This window comes from Octopus sinensis, linkage group LG28 (assembly GCF_006345805.1).
Source record: "Octopus sinensis linkage group LG28, ASM634580v1, whole genome shotgun sequence".
In the NCBI taxonomy this organism is placed as follows: Eukaryota; Metazoa; Mollusca; class Cephalopoda; order Octopoda; family Octopodidae; genus Octopus; species Octopus sinensis.
Window position 1 is genome coordinate 1,064,598 of NC_043024.1, and position 7,500 is coordinate 1,072,097.

Sequence of the window (7,500 nt, forward strand, 5' to 3'; positions counted from 1 at the left end):
CCCTCTCTCTCCTACTCTCTCTCACTCTTTCGCTCTCTTTCTCTCTCTCTCCTCTCTCTCTCTCTCTCTTCCACTGCTGCAGCATCCGTTCGTGGCTGCCCTGCCCAGGCTGTTAAGGCAAAATAACTATAAAGGAAGGAAGACGGAAGAACAAAACATTAAGGACTTCTTCTTAAGACTGGAAAAGGTAATCGTGTACAAACGACGGAAGAAAGGAGAGAGACAGAGTGAGAGACTGAGAGAGAGAGAGAGAGAATGATAATAATAATAATAATAATAAAACTAACACGTCTGAACAAATACTATTAACACTAATAATATTAACAAGAGCAACATTATTCGGGGGGAGCCAACGAGGAAGCCTCTGGGTGGTCGTTATTAATTGCTAGAAACAGCAGTCGCGTATCTCCCCCGTATCACGCACCGTCGAGTAATTAAGAAAAGAAAAGTCAATTAAGATGTTATAAAGCGGTTGATCTCCTGCAAAGGCGGAGTGGTCACGGCGGGATGACACTTTTGGTCATTTGTCTGCCCGATCAGAGTTTACCTGTGGTTATAATAAACAACAGCATTTAGCCATTTGTATTTAATTATTTTGCATTTTAGGAATTTATTTACTGGATGTTATGGATCTGGGGGATAAAATATAATTATATATATATTTCTCTACAGATTTTTTTATAAAACAAATAACATTTGCCTTTTTATGGATCAATCACTATCGTTTGTGCATGTACGTGTGTGTGTGTATATATACATATATAAACGTGTATGTAATGTGTGCCTATCTGCTTCAGCTATCCTTATATGTCTTAACATTTGTGTGCATATATATATATATATATATATATATATATATATATATATGTGTGTGTGTGTGTGTGTGTGTGTATGTATATATGTATGTATGTATATATGTATGTATATATTATGTATGTATGTATATATATATGTATGCATTGTGACCAGCGATGTGTAACAACATCTGATAGCCTGGTCGGTCACGGTGATATATATATATATATATATATATATACACACACACACGTTTATGTATATGTATAAATATAATAAATATATACAAATACTTGCATATACATATGCAATGCTTACACACACACACACATGAAGGATTTGCCAAATATTAAAAAAAAAAGAATTTCTTTACAAGGAAATGGTTAACAGGAACTTCGAAGTGTTCGGCTTACACTAACTGAATCTAACAAGCCGAAACTTCAAAGTCAGACCTCCAGACCTTTCCTTGTATATATATATTTATGGATGTCTAATCCCGAACATCAAACTAATACATTCCATGTGTGTAGGTTGCCTTGTCCGTTAATTGTATTATTCCTTTATTTAAATTGAATATATTTATAAGAATATAAGGAGGTGAACCCTTGCAAATCGCTGCTCTTGGGTGTCCTGGTGCCGGTGCTTTTTTAGACGGGCAATAAAAAGGAACACTCCTCGTTCGAAAATCGTCTTTGGGAAGTTTGGAATTATGATTTCAGATACGAGTGAATAACAGATAGCTTAGCTTTTTTTTCGTTCCCTCTCTTATATGTTATCCATTAATGTGCATATATTATCTTTGTATCTGTCTGTAGATATATGTATAATAACAGGAACACGCACTCACATGTCTGTCTGTCTATCTATCTATCTATCTATCTATCTGTCTGTCTATCTATCTGTCTATCTATCTATCTATCTATCTATCTATCTATCTGTTTCTATCTATCTATCTACCTCTCTATCTATCTGTCTCTATCTATCTGTCTCTATCTATCTATCTATCTATCTATCTATCTATCTATCTATCTATCTATCTATCTATCTATCTACCTTTATCTATCTGTCTATCTATCTATCTATCTATCTATCTATCTATCTATCTATCTATCTATCTATCTATCTATCTATCTGTTTCTATCTATCTATCTATCTATCTATCTATCTATCTATCTATCTGTTTCTATCTATCTATCTATCTATCTATCTATCTATCTATCTATCTACCTCTCTATCTATCTGTCTCTATCTATCTGTCTATCTATCTACCTCTCTATCTATCTGTCTCTATCTATCTATCTATCTATCTATCTATCTATCTATCTATCTATCTGTCTGTCTGTCCCTGTCTATCTACATGTATGCACACATACATACATGTTCACATATGGACGTACATATACACATACATGTGTACATACATACCTGCACATTGAGTAAAAGAGAGAGAGAAGAGTTTATGGTAAATTAATTTATTAAAGCCGAAACTTTAATTGAAGTTTCGACTTCAAATTTTATTGATATAAAAAAAAAAAAGTATTGTCTTACTTTACTCGACAAAAGTTGTTGATGTGAAAATAGGAAAAGAAAAGTCTAAAACATGGATGTATGGCTGGATGTGTGTGTGTGTGTACATATGTCTGTCTGCCTATGTATATACTTTTATTTTTTTTGCTTGTTTCAGTCATTTGACCGCGGCCATACTGTAGCACAGCTTTTAGTCGAGCAAATCAACCCCAGGATTTATTCTTTGTAAGCCTAGTACTTACTCTATCGGTCTCTTTTGCCGAACCTCTAAGTTGCGGGGACATAAACACACCGGCACTGGTTGTCAAGCGATGTTGGACACACATACAAACACACATACGACGGGCTTCTTTCAGTCTCCGTCTACCAAATCCACTCACAAGGCTTTGGTCAGCCCGAGGCTATAGCAGAAGACACTTGCCCAAGGAGCCACACAGTGGGACTGAACCCGGAACCATGCGCTTCGTAAGCAAGCTACTTACCACACAACCACTCCTGCGCCTATATATATAAATTTTTATTCTTTTCCTTGTTTCAGTCATTTGACAGCGGCCATGCTGGGGCATCGCCTTGGAGGGTTTAGTTGAACAAATCAGCGACCAAGGACTTTTTTTTAAAAGCCTGGTACTTATTCTATCGGCTTCTTTTCACCGAACCGCTAAGTTACGGGGCCGTAAATACGCCAACACCGGTTGTCAAGCAGTGGTGAGGAGCAAACAGAGATATAAAGACACACACACACACACACATCTACGACGAGCTACTTTCAGTTTCCGTCTACTAAATCTACTCATAAGGCTTTGGTCCAGTAGAGGCTTTAGAAGACATTTGCCCAAGGTGCCACGCTGTGGGACTGAACCTGGAACCATGTGGTTGGAAAGCAATCTTCTTACCACACAGTCACACATAGTTGTGTGTGTGTGTATATATGTCTGTGCATCATCATCGTTTAACGTCTGCTTTCCATGGGTTGGATGATTTGACTGAAGTCTGGTGAACCAGATGTCTGCCCCAGGCTCCAATCTTGATCTGGCAGAGTTTCTACAGCTGGATGCCCTTCCTAACGCCAACCACTCTGAGAGTGTAGTGGGTGCCACCAGCACGTAGCCAGTCGGACGGTACTGGCAACAGTCACACTCAAATGGTGCCTTTTATGTGCCACCTGCACAGGAGCCAGTCCAGTGGCACTGGCAACAACCTCGCTCGAATGTTTTTTCACGTGCCACCAGCAGAAGTGCCAGTAAGGCGACGCAGGCAACGATCACGCTCGAATGGTGTTTTTAAGGTGCCATGGGCACGGAGGCCAGCTTGTTGCTCTGGCAGCGATCTCACTCGGATGGTACTCTTAGCGCCCCACTAGCACGGATGTCAGTCATCGAATTTGATTTTGATTTCACTTGCCTCAACAGGTCTTCACAAGCAGAGTTTAGTCTCCAATGAAGGAAAGGCATGCATAAGAGGACTGGTTACACCCCTGGCATAGGCCACAAGGTTATGGTCTCACTTGCGCTTGCCGAGTCTTCTCAAGCACAGCATATTTCCAGAGGTCCCGGTCACTAGTCATTGCCTCGGTGAGGCCCAATGTTTGAAAGTCATGCTTCACAACCTCATCCCAGGTCTTCCTTTGTCTACCTCTTCCACAGGTTCCCTCAACTGCTAGGGTGTGGCACTTTTTCACACAGCTATCCACATCCATTCTTGCCACATGACCATACCAGTGCAGTCATCTCTCTTGCACACCACAACTGATGCTTCTTAGGTCCAACTTTTCTCTCAAGGTACTTACACTCTGTCGAGTATGTACAGACATTACACATCCATCAGAGCATACTGGCTTCATTCTTTGCCAGCTTACGCATGTCCTCAGCAGTCACAGCCCATGTTTCACTGCTGTGTAACATGGCTGTTCGCACACATGCGTCATACAATCTGCCTTTTACTCTGAGCAAGAAGCCTTTTGTCACCAGTAGAGGTAAGAGCTCTCTGAACTTAGCCCAGGCTATTCTTACTCTAGCTGCTAGACTTTATATATATATATATATATATATATATATATAAGAAAATAGAGAGATAATAAATAATAATTTATTACTTTTCTATTTTCTTATAATAAATAAAATATATATACACCACAGTTTATATAGTTACCTTGCAGTTGAGTATTAACTGTGATGTTCAACATTCTTTGTATAGGTAACTAACCAGTGCTTTCATAGGATTTTGCTATCCCTTAATGAGGTTTGTAACCTTTATTTGTGTGTGTGTGTGTGTGTATTAGAAAAAATAAGGTATTCAGAGATCTGGATGGTTGTACATCATCATCATCATCATTATCGTTTAGCGTCCGCTTTCCATGCTGGCATGGGTTGGACGGTTAAACTGAGGTCTGGGAGGCCAGAAGGCTGCACCAGGCCCAGTCTGATCTGGCAGTGTTTCTACGGCTGGATGCCCTTCCTAACGCCAACCACTCCGTGAGTGTAGTGGGTGCTTTTTACGTGCCAACAGCACAAATATTTATTAACATGTCATGTTTTTACAAATCACATATTTCCAGGAAAGTATGTGATTTGTATCACTGCATGATACCCTGGGCAAGTGTCTTCTACCATAGCCTCAGGCCAATCAAAGCCTTTTTAGTGGATTTTGTAGATAGAAAGTGAAAGAAGCCTGTTGTATATATATATTTATATATAAATATATGCGTATATATTTATGTGTCTGCGAAGACCCAACGAATGAAGTGAGTTCATAGCTCACAGGACGGCCTGCTGAGCTAACCTTGGATTGTAGGGTGACATGCTGTGCTTGGGAGACTTATTGAGTCAAGTTCATCAATATCAAAATAAAAATCAAATGGAAATTGTAGTTAAGACACCCATGCTGGTGACACATAAAAAGCACCATCCGAACATGGCTGACTGGCGTCCGTGTCGGTGACACATAAAAAGCACCAACTGATACACTGGCCCTCGTGCCAGTGTCACGTAAAAAGCACCCACTACACTCATGGAGTGGTTGGCATTAGGAAGGGCATCCAGCTGTAGACACACTGCCAGATCAGACTGGAGCCTGGCGCAGCCTCCTGGCTTCCCAGACCCCAGTTGAACCATCCAACCGATGCTAGCATGGAAAACGGATGTTAAACGATGATGATGATGATGTGTGTGTCTTTGTTTGGTCCCCACCATTGCTTGACAACCGATGTTGGTGTGTTTACATCCATATAACTTATTGGTTCAGCAAAAGAGACTGATAGAATAAGTACTAGGCTTACAAAGATTAAGTCCTGGGGTCAACTTCTTCGACTAAATAACACTGTAAGGTGGTGCTCCAGCATGGCCACAGTCAAATGGTTGAAACAAGTAAAAGAATATCTATATTATATAAGTGCTGGTGTCATTAAAGACCATCCAGTCAACAGTGTGAAGTGGTTGGCATTTGGAAGGGCATCCAGCTGTAAAATCCTGGCCAAAACTGACCCAGCCTGTGCTGGTGCCACGTAAAAAGCACTCAGTCCACTCTGCTGGGTGGGTGGTGTTGGGAAGGGCATCCAGCCATAAAATTCCTGCCAAACACAGACACAGAAGTCTGGTGCAGGCTTCTGCCTGCCCAGCTCTTGTCAAAACATCCAACTCATGCCAGCATGGAAAGCGGACATTAAACGATGATGATGATGATATATGTGTGCATGTGTGTGTGTGTATAGATAGATAGAGAGAGAGAGAGAGATACATACATACACGCATACATATTTAAGCATCCAAATAATACAAAACTTAAGAAGAATGTTTTAACACTGAAAGATTTTCAGTGTGTGAAATATTGGTAATATTTTTACAAGACTAGTCTTTATGTTCTGTGTTCAAACGCTGCCAGGGTTGACTTTGCCATTCATCCTTTCGGATTCAATAAAATAAGTACCAGTTGAACACTGGGGTAAATGTAATCAACTTGTCCCTCCTCCAAACTTGTGCCAAAATTGCCAGAATTGGAAACCAATATTGTTGCATCATTGTGGCTCTGCCTGCGTTATCCTGTGTAGTTCTTAACAGATCAACATGCAGCTGTCTTGTCTAAGTCCCCGCCAAAAAAAGATGAGTGGGGAGAAAACAGACCTATTTTACTCCTGGGTATGACTTGAATCTGCATCTGGTAGTAGGGCCTTGTTTGAGTGGGGCCTTAGTTTGAGTGGGGCCTTTGTTGTGTGGGGCCTTTGTTGAGTGGGGCCTTTGTTGAGTGGGGCCTTTGTTGAGTGGGGCCTTGGTTGTGTGGGGCCTTGGTTGAGTGGGGACTTTGTTGTGTGGGGCCTTGGTTGAGTCGGGCCTTTGTTGTGTGGGGCCTTGGTTCCAGTTTTTGAGAAGTGTAGAATCACGACTTCGTCACTGTTGTTCCCAGGTTTTCTTTGACCCTGAGTAGTAAAACCTGTTAGAGCCACTGCTTTGTGTTAATCAAAATGTTATAGGATTGCTCCCAGAACATAGTCACCAACAGATTCAGGCCAGATGAAGCCCTTCAGCTCTTCGGTTGCTCATCCAAGGGAAGGTAACTCCATACAAATCTTACATTCTGATAACTGTTGGGGCTTGCAGAACTTGTTGCACCAAACCAATGAAAGTTTGAAAGACGAGAGAGTGGCACTGGCTCTGCATGAACCATGTCTGTCATAATAATAAACCCCTGCTCCCTTGTAGAGTAAAAAAAAAAAGATGAAGGAGAAAATCCCTACAGAGAATTCAGAGGGAGGGACCTTAAGGCTGATATGATGTATGGTTATACTTAACCAACATCTAGCATCCCCAATGGATCCATGGATGCTACAAACATACTGACTCGTGTTTCCTTCATGAATGGGTGAAGGCATGTGGCTTAGTGGTCAGGGTGTTCTGTTCACAGGTCTTCAGTTCGATTCCTGGCAGTGCATTGTGTCCTTGAGCAAGACACTTTACTTCACATTGCTCCAGTCCACTCAGTTGGCGAAAATGAGTTCCTGTAATCCAAAGAAGCCAGCCTTGTCACATTCTATGTCATGCTGAATCTCTCTGAGAACTACATTAAGGGTACATTTGTCTGTGGAGTGCTCAGCCACTTTCACGTTAATTTCACAAGCAGGCTGTTCTGTTGATAGGATCAACTGGAACCCTCGTTGTCATAACTGACGGAGTGCCCTTTTTTCATCAA

General features: G+C 41.1%; 1 protein-coding gene across 6 annotated transcripts in view; it reads left to right on the plus strand.

Annotated features, from left to right (window-relative positions):
* The first annotated feature begins 32 nt into the window (after window positions 1-32).
* Window positions 33-7,500, plus strand: part of LOC115225699 (RNA-binding motif, single-stranded-interacting protein 2) — a 255,751-nt gene continuing 248,283 nt past the window's right edge. For 5 of the 6 annotated variants that reach the window (XM_029796614.2, XM_036514626.1, XM_036514624.1 and 2 more), the window contains exon 1: window positions 34-187. The gene's annotated coding sequence lies outside the window, so the exon portion shown is untranslated. Of the gene's footprint in view, window positions 188-7,500 lie in introns of all 6 variants that reach the window. The other variant, XM_036514627.1, reaches the window with a different exon arrangement.